General features: G+C 41.5%; 1 long non-coding RNA gene across 8 annotated transcripts in view; it reads left to right on the top strand.

Moving 5' to 3' along the window:
- Positions 1-1,246: 1,246 nt before the first annotated feature.
- The window catches only part of LOC148403844 (uncharacterized), a 149,232-nt gene continuing 132,224 nt past the window's right edge, over positions 1,247-18,254 (top strand). For 7 of the 8 annotated variants that reach the window (XR_015858490.1, XR_015858484.1, XR_015858485.1 and 4 more), the window contains exons 1-4: positions 1,247-1,686; positions 8,537-8,621; positions 8,946-9,104; positions 17,800-18,042. This is a non-coding gene — a long non-coding RNA (uncharacterized LOC148403844). The remainder of the gene's footprint in view (positions 1,687-8,536; positions 8,622-8,945; positions 9,105-17,799; positions 18,043-18,254) is intronic. The other variant, XR_015858482.1, reaches the window with a different exon arrangement.

Below are 18,254 nucleotides of genomic sequence, written 5' to 3'. Positions count from 1 at the left end.
ATCCGCCACTATAATTTCTTTTCTGGTTCCAGTGAGCGCCGCAGCCAAAAGCAAGAGAATTTCACAATAAAAGAAATAATATAAGCCGAGTTAATGCGCAATAAAATAATTAGTGCCATTAACAATTTACCAAGTTCATGCAAAATTAATGCATTAACTTGCCCAGCTAGCCCTATTTTTTTTTTTTCTCCAGACGATAGGAATACATTTCCGATAATTGATTCATCAGCAGATTCAGAGGAATATTCCCATTTTCCCATGGTGCACCTCAGAGCTGGTCAATTGTTTGAGATTTCATCGTAATTACGATTTTGGCTTCTCATAAATCTAAAATCATTGAATGAGCTTGAGGCTACATTGAAAGTTTTGTGTAGTAGAATTTTAGCAGTAATCTATATACTAAGTTTTCAATGTCTGATGTGCGCAGAGAATGGCATTGACTGGCTTAAGGAGCACCAGTAAAAGAAATGAACTTGACCTGAAAACAGAACCCTTTCCTTATGGTCGATGGCCTCCTGTCTCTGAGTGAGAAATGGGTCAAGCTCGTGCACACACAAACAAGCGCACGCACACACGTACATACGTGCATATGATGGCGGTGCATGCAGCAAAGGAGAAATCTTTGTAAACAAACAGATTGAGTGCAAGCGTCAGCCTTTCATTTCCCAGCACAATAGCAGTTGTCTCCCGAGCCCAAACAGTTTAGAAGTAATTACCAGTGTTTTCCCCTCAGAAAGGTGATTACCCCGCCACGCTTGGCCGCCATTGTCGCCGGCCGTGCACTCAAACTGACAAAGGAGGTGAGAGAAGAGTGCTTTCAAGAATTTAAAAGTACTTTTTTTTTTTTTTTTTAACAAGCTTCTTTTGGGAGATTAACTTGCAATGAGGGCTACCTGCCTCTGACTGACACATTCCCTCTCTGCATTCACGGCAAAGACCACAAAGAGGAGGCACAGCTGCATGAAAGCAAATGCTGAATGCCTATTCTCACTACAAAAGACAACAAACCTCAAGTGTGAAGAAATAGAGTGTTGTTTTCTTTCTTTCTTTCTAAACGTGAAGCTTCCATTCAACACCGAGGTCATTGCTTTTTTTTTTCTGAGCAGACACTCCAGCACACAAGGCCTCAATCTAATTATTTTAGGACATAGAAGGCATGTTATGCTGCCAAAGAGAGAGCACTCCTTACCACTTTAATTCAGTCATTCTATTTGACTGCCCCCCTCAAACCCGCCCTTGCCTTTTTCCAACAAACGTCACATGTCGATTGACTGAACACAATCAGGAGGCTCCTTGGTTTAGCAGAGGACTCCGTTTTTATTTTACATAAAAATCATGCACGTCTCATGTGCAGCAGATGTAAGGACAGGTTTGGGGCTGTGTTGAAGATTCTGCAATTGTGTTCAAACTGATGTTAAATAGAAGTCAGCGTAGACTTGCCCCCATTTTGACCTCCTCTGATTAACCCCTAAATCAAGTTCACCTGGTTGGGTTGAACTTTGTTTGGACCATCCTACAGCAGAAGTCTATGGTATCAGGGAAATTTCACTTGTCAAACGTATCAGTCAGAAAAAGTGTACAATTTAAATATACAATGGAGCCTAGTGTGGAAGGCATCATCAAGTGGAGAGACAACAGGATGCCGAGAGGCCAGAAATAATTTCGAAGGAGCTGCCGCAATTTCTGGCAAGTACCAACTGTTTTATTGTATGTGACATGGATCGTACTTTATATTCACTAGTCTGGGATATGAAAATTAATTAACATTGCAAACGTTCATGCATGGCTTCCTTTGGCTAGTTTAATTCTTTCAAATGTGAAATGTGTTGTGGTCTAATCAAAGTATAAGTAACTTTAACTTAGTGACTGCAACTTCACCTAAGTCATTATATAAAAGCACCTATTATGTCAAAGGACCCAAATAACTGTTACTAAGTAAATGAAGCAAAAAGAAAATGTCAGGAAAAGCCCAGTAAAACATCTGAACTTTGTTGGTGTGTGCTGATTTGCTTTAACGTAAACTTTAATGTGATTATTCTGAACACAATTCACTTTTTCAATTGAGTTGTACAAGTTCTAAGTCAAATTATTAATGGATTTATAGCACAAAAACTTGGCATTAGAACAGGGGTGTGTTGACATTTTATGATCTGCTGTAAATAAAAATGCAAGTTTTTCACAGCTTTTTGCCAAACAACCATCTGCATGCATTAGCACAGAATTTATTGGTGAATTGTGGAACCCAAACCATTCACCATCAAAGGCAGATTAAACTGCAGCCAGCCACCCTCCAACTGCCCCCCTCCCTTACTGCCCCCCCTCCCCTCGCAATCTGATCCCATTCATTATGTCCACAGAGAGAGAAACTGCATGTGTCCTCGCTCGCCTAATGTGAAAATTGCTCATTCCTTTATTTCAGATGGGAAAGCGGGCGCTGAATGGATTTGCTTTAATATAGCAGACATGGGATGTACCACATACAGCGTATAGTGTGTGTGTGTGTGTGTTAAGGGGGGGTTTAGACTTCTTTGCTTTTTGCTCACATAGTGGAAAGGCCCCGACAGGTGTGCTTTTGTACGTGGTACATGTCTATGAGAGTGTTTGCTTGCAGAAGTGAATTAACACAAATATGAACGTGTATGTGTGTGTTTTTAGCGAGGTTGTGTGTGTGCGTGTGTGTTTTTAGCAAGGTTGAAGCCAGAGGCCTTCTCACTTGCGTGTGCCATGGTTTTTAGAGGAGGCCAATATTTGATGCTGACTGACTGGAAGTGCTCATAATCAAAGTGTATGTACTATGCATGAGTCGAAATGGTTTCTTTGGCGTTCTCTTAAATCGGGAGTGAAACTGGATCAAGTGGGAATGCTCGTTGAAACTGCTTTGGTAAGCAAAGTCCGCCTCTGCTTGCTGCTTTATGCAAATAAATCGTACGTGCATACAGATGGGCTAATATATAAAGAGAGAGTGTGTGTGTGTGTGTGTGTGTGTGTGTGTGTACGCGCATGTGTGTCTGCGCGTGGGTGAGAGGGTGTGCCCTCTAGAAAAAGTGAGAGGTCAACCTCAGTATCATATTTGTTAGATTTTTTTTCAAATTAATTCCATTTATGTGGTTGTTCATACCTTCGAAATGTGACAAAAATTGTTGGCGGTTTTTAAATGATTAAAATTGTGAATTTATATTTATGAGAGTGTCTTATCATTTAATAAACTTTTTCAATGAAATTTATTGTGAGGGGACTTGTAAATGTATGTTGCAAATGAATTCATAATTTTAGAAATAGTATTTTTAAATATTGGTGAGTTTTAGATGACAAATGTGGCAATTTAGTATTTTAAACAAATTAGTATATTCTAATATATGTTCAATTATCAACTACTTTGTTGATCAAGGATCAGAGACACACAATATTGTGTGTGTGTTTGTGTATAATGTACATATGAATAACCTAATAGACAATACATGAATGTCAGCATGTTTTAATACACATTTACAGGGAAGTTCATTTAAATTTTGAATATTCATTAAATCAAATCACACCAAATTAAGTTAAATATTGTTTTCATTTAGTGGATCAAGGTTCAGTTTAGAGACGCACAAAATGGATGATCATTTATGTTGGAAAGCTGACATAATTTTTTAAAGTATGTTATTGTATGTATGTTAATATCTGTAATATTTTTGGGAAGTTGCATTCATTGTAAATTACTCTTATCAAATCGCATCGTGAGGACGAGCGGTTAAGAAAATAGAATTTTTTGTTTGTGGCACAGGGATCATCAGAGAAACTGTTGTATTTCCCACCTCTGTGCAGTTTTATATTTGGCCGCTAGATGTCATAGTTTGCCTTAACATCCAGAAACTTCCCCACTCCCCGCCCACACCAGCATGTACCTGAGGGGGGTAAACTTGCGCAATCCTCCACCTGCTATGACAGCTTCCCCAGGAAGCTCTGCTGACATTTGCCTCACTTAATGACACAAGCTAATTAATCATTAGCTGTCCCCGAGGTATTGCAGTTAGAGGGGCTTTGTCATGCCTGCGCCCAGCGGGGGGGCACCCGGCCCGGCCTCGCCACGTTATGTATGCATAACTGCCTCGTTTCCACGCTGCAACATCTTAATTCGCCGCCGTTTAGCTGCTTTGACTGAAGCGCGTTCTCCCTCTTTTCAGCCCTTCATCGTGGATAATGTGTAATCTGCTCACAGATAGCTGCGGCACCTTAAGTTTCCTGTCAGCTTTCTTGTGTAATACGACGTCGACTGTCTGTTCCCCAAAATCCGAAAAGGGAGCGCTTGGCCTTGTTGTGTCTGTCGTAGGGATCAGTGGTGCTAAATACAGCACAGGGAGGCTTTGGTTGACATGCGCCTCTTCGAACTTACCAAGAACCCCATACTGTTTTCCCATTTAATTGTTTTATATGATTAGAAAACTATTTTTTGCACTGTGTTGCGAGTGAATTGCAATGAAGCCTTCGCATGTGGAAGAAGGTCCACACTGGAGGGCGACTCGGCCTTGCCCATGTGACAATGTGACTTGATTGTGGTATGTGAAAGAAAGCCAAGCAAGAGCATGGTCACAGCAATACAAAGGCTTAACCTGACAACTCTTTCATATTTTTTTTTATTCAAACATTTGCTGCAATCAAGACTTTACTACTGTGTTAACAGCTCTGACATACAAAACTCGAGAACCAATTTGTCACCTGGCTTTGTGGACACTGTCACACACTTATGCAATGAATGCCGGCTGCTAAAATAAAATGATGTGGCTATTGGTGGATAACGACGCTCATTATTTCCGTGTTGTGGTTTGATGTGGTTTGTTGTGGCTGTGCCTGAATAAAGGTGGTCAAATATTTGAAATCCCTGTGTATACGTCTGTGTGTGTGTGTGTGTATTTACACAAACCTGAGCTAACAAGGCCACGGAGGTCGCGAGTAATGATCCCTCATGGGGTGAAACCTTCTCCAGCTTGGCTTTAACGCAGTCTTTGTGAAATCTATGACGGAAAGGAAAGGTGCACCCCACCACCACCATCACGTACTGGGGGCATGAGTGCTAGGTGGTGGGTGCGTTGGGGGGTCACTCCCTGATTAGGGGTTGGGCAGCGGGTGGGCTTTGAAAACTCTTCAAGGTTTTGCAATGAGACTCGAGGTACCCTTGGGATCCTGCACCCTCCGCCACACTCACTTGGCCTTTGTGGTGTGATGGGGAAACGGTGTGTTTGTATTGTGTGCTTGCTTACATGTGGCTATCATACCGTTCACGTGAACTGAATTTGCACACGTATATTGTATGTTTCTATATTTAGATGTACTACTGTATGGATTGCACACTATTATCTTATTTTTTTTTATCAGAAATATTTTTTTTGAAAAGGGTGTGTTGACCTTTTATATACTATACTGTATGCAGGGTAACTCAATAATGGCTCTCCTGAGAATGTAATGCGTAGAAACTCCGCTGTACTTTTAATTAATTACCTATATTTCAAAACCGCGCATAACCTATACTTGGCCTATCAAAAATAATATCTATAATCAAAGACGGGTTTTTTGAATTATTCCATGTTCCACATGGGGCTAATTATTGATATGCAAAGAATAATTTGCCAGGCTTTGGTGGCCCTGCTGTGCAAGGTATCATTTTATATCACTTGGATACACAAAAGAAATCTTTCCTTCCCACTTTGATTGCGGCTCTGGTTTCACTTCGCCATGAGCGGCCATTCTAATTCTGAAAGTCGAGAACAAATACGGACAACTGTGCTAAAAATTAATCACTGAAAAACAAACGCAAATCTCTAAGCGACCTTGTCCAGCAAATATAAGATTTGTACTTTATTGGATTTTACATCGTTCTATGTATTTTAATTATTACCATTATTTTGGCATTAAAAATCTTGTTTATTCATTTTAACACTTTAGAAGTTCTGTTCTCAATGTTTTTTCAGTCTAATTTGTAGAAAACTGACTTATTTTGAAGTTTAGTTTTGACGCGCTGGTGAATGACAGTATATTTTATTAATTTACAGTATAAGGTTTTGATAAAATATTTAATCGTTTTTAGTACAGTGTTTGTGGTTTACTATCCACACATTTACCAAATTGCAGTCTAAATATTAAAACAGTCCAGCATAGCAATTGGTGTCAAGGAAGTATACAAGCCGCCTGAAATTACAATCAAACACTGCAATATCAATGCTATTTAGAATTAGCATTGAGTTCACTTTGACCATACAGTGCTTGTGTATCTGCCTAAACAAGACAAAACAAAAAGATCGTTGCAGCTTAGAGATGCAAAGATAAATAGGCCACAATTTGCCCCAATCAGCATTCCCGCAACACACCGGGGCGTGTCCCTCCCGCGGGATTCCCATCTGCGGGCTCCAAAGTGATGCCCCGCCCCTTCCGCCGTTTCCACTGCCGCTCGACGTCTTTGAGGCAAACACGGTCCCACGCTGGGAAGCCGAGTCGGCTGAGCAAATGTACCCGACAGAGGAAGCGCTTGTGCCTGGAGAACATATTTAACAATGCACACTCAACACCTGTCCCAGCTCAACGGGGGGGCCGGGTACTAGTTGGGTCGATGAGACTAGAGGAGGGGCGCAACGGCGGCCGGTGGGAAGCCGTCTCAGCATTTACTGTATTTTGTATCATATCAGTGCGCTGATTTGTCCATGCTATTAATTAACTTCACTGGGACATCCAACTGGTGTGCAGAACTGGAGCCAGATGATTTGATTTGGTGCAGCCACTTGACGGAATAAAATTGAGTGAACCTTTTTTGTTTTTCAGTCGAGCAAGATATTTCGGCGTATAGAATAACAATTTGGGTGGGCTGGTAGATAGACTACAGTGACGCATAGCTGCTTATCAAAATTCTACTATCCTGTGCTTCGTATGTCATATTAGTTTTTAAGTGGAAGGCTGTTGTAAGACACACTAGCAGTAAGACAGTCTCTCCACTACCCTGTGCCTTTCTACTAAAAAGTTCATACTAGTTCAGCACACTAGCAGATCATTTGCTAGATGCTGTAACAGCTTTCCATCCGCTCTGGTCTCAATTAAATTATGACTTCATATAAATTCAAGACTCTTTCTGATGGCGTCTGCATGACGGCCATTGGGCTTGACATTCCGAGGCCTTCCCTCTGTTGTTTGTTTATTGACGGCAACTCTCCGGTCCTCCCTCCTCGGCGGCTTCGTCCCCACGCCGATGTCCGAGGGTGGAGCGCTCTCCCGGAATCACGCAATTACATCTGGCAGAGCTCTGCATGAAGTAACGCTTTAAGAGCCTTTTGTGCGACCCGCCTTTGAAGATCTGCCGCCGCCTTTATGCAGCGCTCCCCCCACCGCCTCCCTTCACAGCCCTCTGTTGTACATCCCTCACAAACCCACCACCCTGCGCCCCCCACCCCCCTTCGTCATCCCTCGTTCAAGACACAAGACAGAATGCGATGTGTCGTCACCCTCGGCGCACAAAGCGGCAGCGCATTGGACACACCTTGGCGAGCATAAAGGCTTGACAATCGCTGAGGCCGCGCTGCCAAGCCCGATAAAGACGCTTCAAAAGTCGGCCTAGTGGACGTTCGTGGCCTTACTTTGCCTTTACTTCTCATGGAAAGAAAGCGTGACCGTGTGTAAATAACATTTTGTTAGCCTCATATGAAGAAAATACAAATTAAAATTATTATACTGGCTCATAAATCACGGAAAAATTCAAAGCAAACACGGTGAAGTGGCGTTTAGCTGTTATGCTGCCAAAAGAAGTGAAGGCAACCTTCAGTGGAAACAGTTGAACATTTTTAAGCAATTTCAATTTGGTCTCAGTAAATATATAACCCTACTTTTATTTTATCTTAATTTAAATTCTTTACATGTTTTTAAAAGTCTTTTGTTAATATATTTTAATTTTGTCAATGCAGGTACATTTTAGTGAACAACTTTTCATTTCTCTACTGTTTTTGAAATGTCTAATTAATTTCCCTTTAAATGTTGTTTTGTCACTACTATGTGAAGCACCGTGAGTATGAAACGTGCCATTTAAATAAAGCTGCCTTGGTTTGCCCAATCTTGGTCCCTTTTAATGTTTTCAAAATCAAGAAAAAAAAACCCCAAGAAATTCAGTGGCCATTTGCTGTGCTGAAAGCTTTGTGGATCATCATAACTTGGATGACTGACAATCTACGCACACTTTAAGATAAAACAAAATGGTAAGTTAAAACAAATGACCTAGACGATGAAAAAAAATCTGATCTCTTAAAGTGCGTGTAAAGCGAAAAAAAAAAATCCCTCAAATTTGTTACACCACGTGGATGAGCCCTGCCAAATTTGCATGATTAAAATCATCAATTCTTTAAAATGAAGCCTCAAAATCGTGTGAAAATTATGTAATTTTACTATTACACTGATCAGCAGCCTACCTTAAATGGCGATGACTTTATGGGTCCCTAAACGTAATTTTCACGATAATTTCAAAAATGTCTACTTTTTTCTTTTTCTGTCATTGATATTTTCACATTTTTTGTTTTTTCAGCTTGCACATGCCACATGAGCCTTGATTGGTTGTTACCTGCCCCCCTTAGCATGTGATGTCATTTTCAGACAGCAAGTGGGAAAAGGTGGCTAAAGTATCCTTTTCAACACTTTTAGGGGGAAAAAAATGCGAAATAAAATTCTACTTATAGTATTAATTCCTAATCAAGTATTTTGATAATGAAGAGTGCTGCATACAGGACCCTTGATAATCCAAAATCTTAATGGGCCACATTAAGAACATAGCAGGCAGTATGTGCTCATGCAATGCCTGCCACTAGTTTAGATGTAAAAAATTCATATTCGTGTACCTCGCTTCAAGATTCCCCCCGACATCATAAAACATGACTCTTCATCGGTAGCGCCCTCCTCCCTCCAAATCTCTCGCTCTGTGCGTCTCATTGAAACAGATGGCGTTTTTTTGCTGGGCACAATCAGGCCTATTCAGCGTCAGGCTGGGCAGGCCCTCCCCACCTGCGCTCACAGTCCAATGGCAACCTAATGAACACATTGGGAGCAGTTGGGAGCGGTCTGGTCCAAATTACTCCCAGTTGGAACCCGGGCCACAGGTAACTCACCCTCCTCCCTTTGCTTTCATTTTTTTGCAGGGGGGTGGCGGGCATCAAACTGCGCGCCTTCACGTCAACCCGCCCGCCTCGGCATCACATATCTGTTCTTGGAGCTTTGGGCTTCCAATCTTAATCAAATCATGTCTGATATCGGCGGGCGTTGTCAGCATTCCGACGCAGCGGCCAAGGGCTGAGCACGCAGTGGCAAACGTATACGTTACATGGATTGACAGCCTGCTGACCCGTCCACGTGTTGGGGGCTCAAGTGTTTCTATTGGATACGTCTCAAAGGACACTTTTTCAAAAAGCTAGGTACCACTGACCTACATTTATGACTAAAAATGCTCATACAAGCTTGACATACAAGTGCCCTAGCTGAAGGATTTTTTGATATTTTGCTTTGTTTTGGGAGGCAAAATGTTTTCGCTCTAGCTACGCCGCTGGTTGAGTAGAAAAAACGAAACGACACCGTCTCAAATGAATCTTCGGTCGTTCATTGAACGGTACAAATAGAAAATGAAAACGCAATGGAAGCAGAGAGGAGCCTCACACTGAACATGTTAAAACCCCGCCTCGGAGTTTACAAACATTAGAAAAAGGTCAATTTCTTTGATTTGAGAGTGATGTCAGAGCACTTTCAGCAGTTGAGGGGTTGTTGTACTTGTACATGGCAGGTTGTTGACATCAGAAGTGTGCTGAAACCAAAGATCCTTCAACATTGCGATACACCCTCCAACACCTCTGGGGACAAAAGATTGCAAAGCAGGGCGCCTGCCTCGCCACGTCCCATCAATTGCAGTCTTCTCCCCCGAAACTGCAGGCCAGCCAGCCATCCGCCCCCACGTGGGTGTCCATCACCGACTTTGACAGGAGCGCTGCCCCTTTCCACACTGTCCCTCTGGTCAATCTGCACCTCAATTGGCCCACTACTGGTGGCTAAGGCCTGCTCCTTCTGCCGCATGTCAAAAAAAAAACCCAAAACAAAACAAGAGCCAGGAGCTACACAGGAAGTGCAAATATCCTCTGATAGCCTTGATCCAGATGGATGCGTCCATGACAATAGGCCGCCGTGGCGTGCCTGCGGTTTGCCTGGTTTTGTCAGTGAAAATCACTGCGGCCACCACAATAACACCGTAGAATTATGCATGCGGGCCAAGCCCCATTGACATGTTAAGGAGTGCTACCAGTTGCTATTATAATTAAGTTAGCCCATTCCAAGGCAAAGCGCATGTCTTTTAAAAGGCAGCTCCAAAGACAATGGGCAGCGGTGAAGAGGTAATGGATTCACTAGGTTACCCATTTCTCTGGCCATTTGCTTAACATAGACCCCCAGTGAATGCAGCTTGATGGGATTGCCTCGAGGGGCGAAGGGGTCTTGTGGGTTTTGCTTCGCATCGCTCAAAATTGACGAATGCTACGACGTCCACACGGTTGTCTTAAAGAACGACGAGTATGAAATATTTAGCGTGCAAATATCAAAATATTTTACAGTGACACAAAGCAAAAAACTTACAATTTGGGGCACGTGTAAATCAAATTACCACTGGGCTGTGTCAAATGTTATCGGGCCACAAAAAAATGGATGATAGGCTGCAAGTGGACACCCTTGTCTGTCCTAAACAGTCTTTGAGGAGGCCTACTGACCTTTGACTATCACATTTACGAATGGTTTCACTTTGTTCTTTCTTTTAAACACCACCATCAGCATTCAGAGGGTTCACCCCACTTTTAACTACATGTTTGGCTTTGCCAGGGGGTGCCTGATCTTCTGCCTGCATCGGGTCACGGTGAGAGTGACCACTTTGTGTATACCAGCGCTATGTTTGGCCAGTAATGAAAAACCAGGAAGCCTTTGAAACACAAGCAAAGACTCTTCGTAAAGAGGTTGGGAGTTGACTCATAGTCACGGGGATAAAGTTTCCTCTTTGGATGAACCGGGGCAGGTCAGGAATATGGAGACGAGAGGCTTTTCCTTCTTCACTCTGTAGGCTGTAGGATGCAGCTCCCAATCTATAGCCCAATTTTGTTTTACATGAAAATTATTGAAAAGAAACATTTTACGTAGTCAAAACAGCCTTGGAACAAACTGTGAAAATAACTGGAAAAGAAAACACTGAAATGTACAGTAAATGCTAGGCCATTAGATTGCTGGGTGGGATGGACACAACTATTTTGGGTTATTAGGTTTTTGGGGTATTAATTGCTGTAATTTAGTAAACAATATTATCCTGTGTGCTTGAAGCCAGGCATGAACATATTTACCTTTGTGTCTCCAATTTTTTAATTCATGCTTTGTACAGGATTGTGACAATTACAATTACTAATTACAGTGCATTATTTTAGTAATGGTAGTTTTTTTTTTTTAATAATTTGCTCTAACTGTTGCTAATGTGCCACATCAGACAAGTGCTGAGTGAAAGTGTTTAAAAAAAAATGCTTTCAAAGCAAGTCTTGTGTTAACAAGATGCTTGTTAATGCTTGCACTTTTATTGCAGCGGTCGCATGTATAATTAAGCTGCTGTATTTGTCGTAAAATGACAAATAAAAATGAGTGTGGGCGCAACAAATGGTGACTCATGTGGAGTGAAAGGAAAATGGATATTGTTTTGACATGATTGCAATCTTTATGGCTCGTCTTGTGTGAGGTTGACTTTGAGGTATTAAAAAAAAAAAAAAAAAAAAAAAGAACACCAAAGTGCCTTTGGTTGTATTTGCTGGAGGTTGCAATGTTTGCACAATGTAAAAATGCTTAGTTCAACGTTGCCTTCAGGGAGGTCCTGCTACTTGTTGGCAAACATTAAATTTGGTGTGTGTGTGTGTGTTTTGTGTGCGTGCGTGTGTCTGTGTCTGGAGGAGGGGGGCTGACTATTACCTGCAACCCAGCAGCTCATGTAACATGATGTGATCCGCTCATAGTCCCATCATATTAAGGGATTTAATTTTGGGGCATGTCGCCGGTATAATACTGGGGCAGCACTTTGAAATGGGCGGGCAATCCCTGTCAAACTGGTTTTTGCAAAGCCACACTGATAATCTCTTAGCCCAGATATTGGTCATATCTCCGACAGATGTGGATTCATGCACGCAAGGAGGAAGCGGAGCGAACAATGGCGCCTGAGTAGCCTCGGCAGGATTATCTACAATTAGGATGCCTATGATGAAGCTGTTACAATCGTTTGATTATATTTTCAAATTAAAAGGTTGTTTCCCTTTATATCATACTTGTCTTCTGGATCCTATACAAACATTTTACGGCCAGTCGTGTTGATACAACCGCATCCAGTTGCTGCTTTTGATATGGTAGATAACACCATTTGTTTAAAATTAGGCTAGCTTCTACGCAAATGTTTCTCCTACCACACTGACAGAGTTTTATGGTAAATCTAGATACAAGCTACTCAAAATTCAATAAAGAAACATATGGTGTCCCTCAAGGTTCAATTTCAGGTCCTTTATTGTTTATATATGATATTTAGATATTTTTTATATGCTGCCACTTGGCAGTGTCATCAGGAGGCACAAAGTTAGTTTCCACAACTCAGCTAAGCATATTCAGTTGTACATCTGTGTCTCGTGCTGATGACAGTCCGATGATGCTCTTCTTTTTTAAGTAAATCCTGGACATCAAATCCTGGATTGGCAGAAACCTTTCTCCAGTTTAAGCAGGACAAGTTTTAATCATCAGTCCTGAGGCCCTGAGAGAGAAACCTTTAAACTTTTAACTAAATTACGAACATATACCGTACATTATACACTATATTGAAAAAATTAAGAATAAATGAAAAAAATCAAACGCCAGCTCGTGCCTTGACAAACATTTAAATTAGGGACACTTACATCTCAAAGCAGCAGCACTTTATAATTTCTGAATTTCTTTTGGTAATAAAAAAATAGGACTATATAAAATTCAAATACAAAAGAAACCTTTTATTACCTCCCCATCCTTTTTTTTTTGGTTAACATACCGAGATTTCAGATTTATGCACTGCGCCACAATCACAACACAGCTTATAATTGGTATAAAGGTCATGTAGAAGAAAATAGTTCCTTTGTCATGCTTGTTTTATTGTCATGTCGGCCCCCATATGTAAGCAATTACTTGAGCGACCCCCATGCTCCAACTGGTAGACCACCAGGGGTGCGGAGACCCCTGTTTGAGAAGCCCTGATTTGGTGGTGGCATGGCCCCAGTCATATCTATGGAGATGAGGCAGCATGTTGATGACTGTATATCTATGCTAATACGGGGATCAGTCGGCTGGGAAAGTCATCTGGCTCGTGCCACCTCTTTATCTTATCAGCCGACGTGCCTCAGTGCCGCCTGGCCCGCTACATACCTGGCATGCTGTGCACATGAAAAGAACGCGCCACTTCCACTGTCCCTTCACCTCTACATGTGACATTTGTATCTTTGAGCTGCGGAGTTGTCAATTTCTTTCAAAAGAGTGTGTTTAGCATGAAAAAGATTTAAGTCAAGTTTTCCATTTGGTGTTTTCCAAAAATTAGAAATTGCTGCACTAACATAATTTTGCTAGGATTTGGTTGCTGGTTCGGTCTGTAACGTGTCAGGGAATAAGTCAAAACTTTGATAGTGTTTGTGAATGTTTTATTTTGATTCAAACCAAAGATATTCCATTTGCTTTTATCAAAACTACAGGAATCTGAGATTATTAGTCAAGAATCTAAATTTATAGAAATAGATTCGGACATTTTTAGGTCTCTAGGCAATTATTCAATGATCATAAATACTTGATTAATTTAATATATTATTTATTGATGAATGAGCCTCTAAACTAAACTCACTTCAAAACAAGTAGCAGTTTGGCAGGAAGTCAATTCTTTAAAAAGAAACAACTGTTGGATGCCACTCGCAGTGTTTATTTACTATCAAACCAAACATAAAGCAAAGCCATCTTCGCGTTGCCTAATCTGTGACCATCGTAGACTCTGCCCAGATCTTCTTCTTAGAATAGATTAGATTGAGTCACCTCTTTACTGTAACCAGTCATATCCCTAAAAGTTCTGTCTTTTTGGTCAAGAAGGGTCTAGTCCAGACAGTAAATCCTGACTTAGTGAGCCCCCACCTCTGATCCCGCACTCCCCCTTTTGGGCTCTTTGTCTCCACTCTGCTCCCTGGCATGATTATTTCTTATCATGTATTTATTTGTTTAATCCACCCCTTCCCCCACCACACTTGGCGGCCCTTTTCTGATGCTCGAGCTGCCTGTCTGGCAAAGGACCCCCCCCCCAAACCCTCACCACACGCACGCACACCCCCGTTACACCAGCATCTCAACCCACAGCAGCCTCAGGCCCCAACTGGACTCCAGTGCTTGCAGAGGCCTCGAAGAGACCCTCACACCAGCCCCCACTTGCATGTGGCTACCACTATGGCTTGCCTCTCACACTATAAATAATGGATGCATTAGCATGCATGAATATCTTTATTGGGGAGGGCTGTATGTGTGCCTTAATTCATTATTAATCCCTTCAAGGCAAAATGGGCCGTGGCTCTTGTCGAGCTGTTGGGCCTTGACTAAAACCTGCTCCCAAAATTTGGTGCAGCATTGCCCCCCCACCCTGATAAAAACACCCCCCCCCCTTTATCAGCTCTTAAGTACTTCCAATCTCCTCTGTGATGTACATCTGGAAGGGGAGGGTAATCTGAATTTATTTTGAGGCGGGTCTGGGTGATGCTTTTTCCATCAAGCAGATGACAAATCACCCAAACATTCATGCAAAAATGGTGATGTTAAAGTATTTATCTGTGAGTATTCTAGTATTTTCTGTCTACATGTGCTGCTCCACTGTTTGTCTTCAAATATCTGTCGGTCATAGTGTTATAATGACATGAAATTGATGCTGTTCACCAGGATGTCAATAGCGTTTTGCATTGTTTGTTAGCATTAAGCTAAACTGACCTTATTAAACCTTTGTGTGGCTAATTAGTGAGCGAGGATCCTGTACAAAACGGTATCGTTGTGGGTATATACGTATACGAACGAGCAGCACTTCAGATGGAATAACAAATGTCTGCACGCTTATTTAGCGAGCGCACAATAATACATGTGGGTGCCTAATCAAAAAGTGCATGTGAGTGTTTTTCTACACTGGTAACCCCTCGCCATGCATTGATGATCTAAGATCAAACACATGGGTTAGAAGCTGCAAAGCAAGTGTGTGTGTGTGGTTGCTGTTGATAATTTTGTATAGTTAAATGTAAATTGTATATAGGTTTGATTCACAGACTGTGAAGATTAAGATACACGGTATGTTTATTTCTGAGGTTTGTGTGTGTGATATAATATCCCTGTAACACGCACACGCACACACAGCCTCCCCATCCCTTTCCATCCACTAGGTCGCAGTGTGTGCCTCGCCGCCTCTTTACGGATGCTGCAACCCCTCTCGCTCAGCTCACCAATCACAGGCCTTTAAAGCAGAGCCACAACCAATCAGAACCTACTACACAACACACACATTCCCACATGGGCGCTTTTTCTAGTGCACATGCCATCAACTTCAATCTGCATGCCTTGCACGTTTACATCACACAATATTACCGTTTTATATCAATACAACGCTTCCATATTGGCATGCGGCTTGTCTTGACGCTTTACCACATCAATGTTGGATGTTGTTAACCCTGAAACCTAATTATGACTTGTATGTTTTAAAGTAGCTCCTAAAAGCTGAAATTCTACAGTAAATTTTTTTTTAATGTGATGAAATGTGGAAAATGATGTCAAGCGGAAGTATATCAGCGTGCAAAACATGGTTAGATTTTACTTAAAATTTGCAGGCATATAATAATAATGATAATAATCATGGACAACCCCAAAATAATTGTAATTTTTTTAAATGTATTTTAATGCATGAGATCAGCAGAATTATAAGAACTATACAGAATGTAGGCAAGGGAAGTTTAGTTTGATAGCACATCTTGCAAGTGTCACATCATAACAATACGGGAAGATCATCAAATCATTCCATACATACCATTTTTGGGATAGTAATATAGAAAAACACTAATTCCACCTAACAAAAGTGACTGTGTTACCGAGTTTGTTACCACTATTTACCTCAAAGCCCTGTATGCACTTCAACTCCATCAAAAGTATCAATATTCCCACAATGAACTCAGCTGCTCTGGTGTCAAAGTCTTGGGCGCCGCCGTCCATCAGGCAGCGGGGGTCTGACCCAACACATGGAGAACCCGACTTTGTGGAATGTTCTCCAACACGATGTTTTGGTCTGAGCTCTTCGGTAAATTGCTGGGCCTTGTCGTGAGAGTGAGTGGGAGGCACCATACTGTGCTGGTGAACTTCTGGCAACCTCCCAAATTCCTTCTTCGACGCAGGAAATTGAAATATTGTGCGCTATTGACATGCTGGTGGTCATCCATCACCGAGGAGATGTGAGAGGAGACCCTGTGTAGATCAGAGATGAGCTGCTGGGTGTGGGTTCAAAGGTAAAAGAGCAGAGGGCAAAGTGAGGGAACACGTCCCATCGAGTCACTGGGACATTAGATTCTCAACCACTGCAAAGGAAAATTATTATTGATCATCAGCAAATTTCAATCAGAGATGGATTGATGTCTTATTTGTGACGTTTCAGAAAAAAAAATCCCCAAACCCTTGATCCATAAATATTATTAAATATTTTACTATATTATGTATTCTATTTTTGTTAATATAATGATGTTGTATAAAAATCAGGGCAGTTTTTCGAAATTCATTAAGCATAACTGATTAAAGGGTGGTAAAAGAATTCGTTGAGCAGTGTTATTCTTTATTGGCTGATGATTATACATTCACAACAAACAATATCTCTATTTAGGCCAGCATAGAAGTGAATAAGCAGAATAATACAATGCTAAAATTAACCTGTTGCCACTTATGGTTATGTGCTCAAGCAAACAAGTTTTATATCATAAAAATCAATTTATGATTGTAATGTCCAATCGAGTTTTCGCTAAAAGAGAGGTTCCTGAATTTTCTGACTTATGAGGGAGATTTTTTTTACCCAAGAGAGGCATTTTTATGAAGGAATTTTATGAAGTCTGACTGATTAGATAGATGGGCTAAGGAATAGCATTGCTGTTGTTGTTTGGACACAAACAGTGGTGCAACACATGTAGATGTACAATATATTCATATTCTTCATCCTCTGTACAAACATCTCATATTACTGCTGCTTAGTTCTGTCTCCATGAATTTATTCGTTTGCTTGCATTACAGTATTTTTGTCCTAAGGAGGAACAGCACATTGTTGAATTCTTAAATTGTTGAATTCCTGAGCTCTCTTTTTTGAGTCATGTCAGTACCGCATGTTTTTATAAAGTATTATAGAGAGCAAATTTTTGTTTATTTTGGGAAGGCTGGAACAGGGTGATGGCATTTTCATTGGCTTTAATGGGGAAAGATGATTTGAGGGCCACTGCATTGTTATGCACTGACTGTCAATCATATTTGCCAAAAGTGATGCTTCCGCCATCCACAAGTGCATAATAACGATCAGGAATAGAAAGTCGCAGGCGCATGACGGAGGTGGAAGGGGGGGGTGGGAGTGGGGATGATGCAAACGCGAGTGTTATATAAAACGTATAGCGCACAGTTGGAACCAGCCGGCATGGCCGCGATGATCCTTTTCTTTCGTTTTCTGTCTTCTATAATCTCTTCTCCTCTTCTCTGCAGTCTCGCTTTCCTCCATTGTGAACTTTTGACCTCCGGATGCCCGCTTCCCACGATATCCTCAGGCACCATCCTCACAGGAAGTGACATCAATGGGACTTAAAAAGTAAAAAAAAAACAAAAAAAAACAGTCGCAGGACGGCGTGTGTTGGATGTCCAGCGCTGGATTGTTGATGTTGTTTTGGATACTGGATGAAGGATGACACGGAGTGGAGCAGCCGGATGAACGCACGCGCTGGAAACTGAGTGAGTCGCTGACTGGCTGCTTTTTTCATTCTTGTTTTTCATCCATTCATGCAACTTCCCATATGAGACACTTTGCGCATCTCATGTCGGTCGAGACGGGAACCCGCGTGGGGAATACCAATTTTGTCATGCGCGTTGATGATGAAGAGCATCCTTGTTTTGATTGAGAGTGGAGGATGAGGAGACAGGATAGTGATGAATAATCTGCACGC

Source organism: Syngnathus floridae, chromosome 1 (assembly GCF_059516105.1).
Source record: "Syngnathus floridae isolate MCC-2025c chromosome 1, RoL_Sflo_1.0, whole genome shotgun sequence".
NCBI lineage: Eukaryota > Metazoa > Chordata > Actinopteri > Syngnathiformes > Syngnathidae > Syngnathus > Syngnathus floridae.
This window is presented reverse-complemented; position numbering and strand designations above follow the sequence as displayed.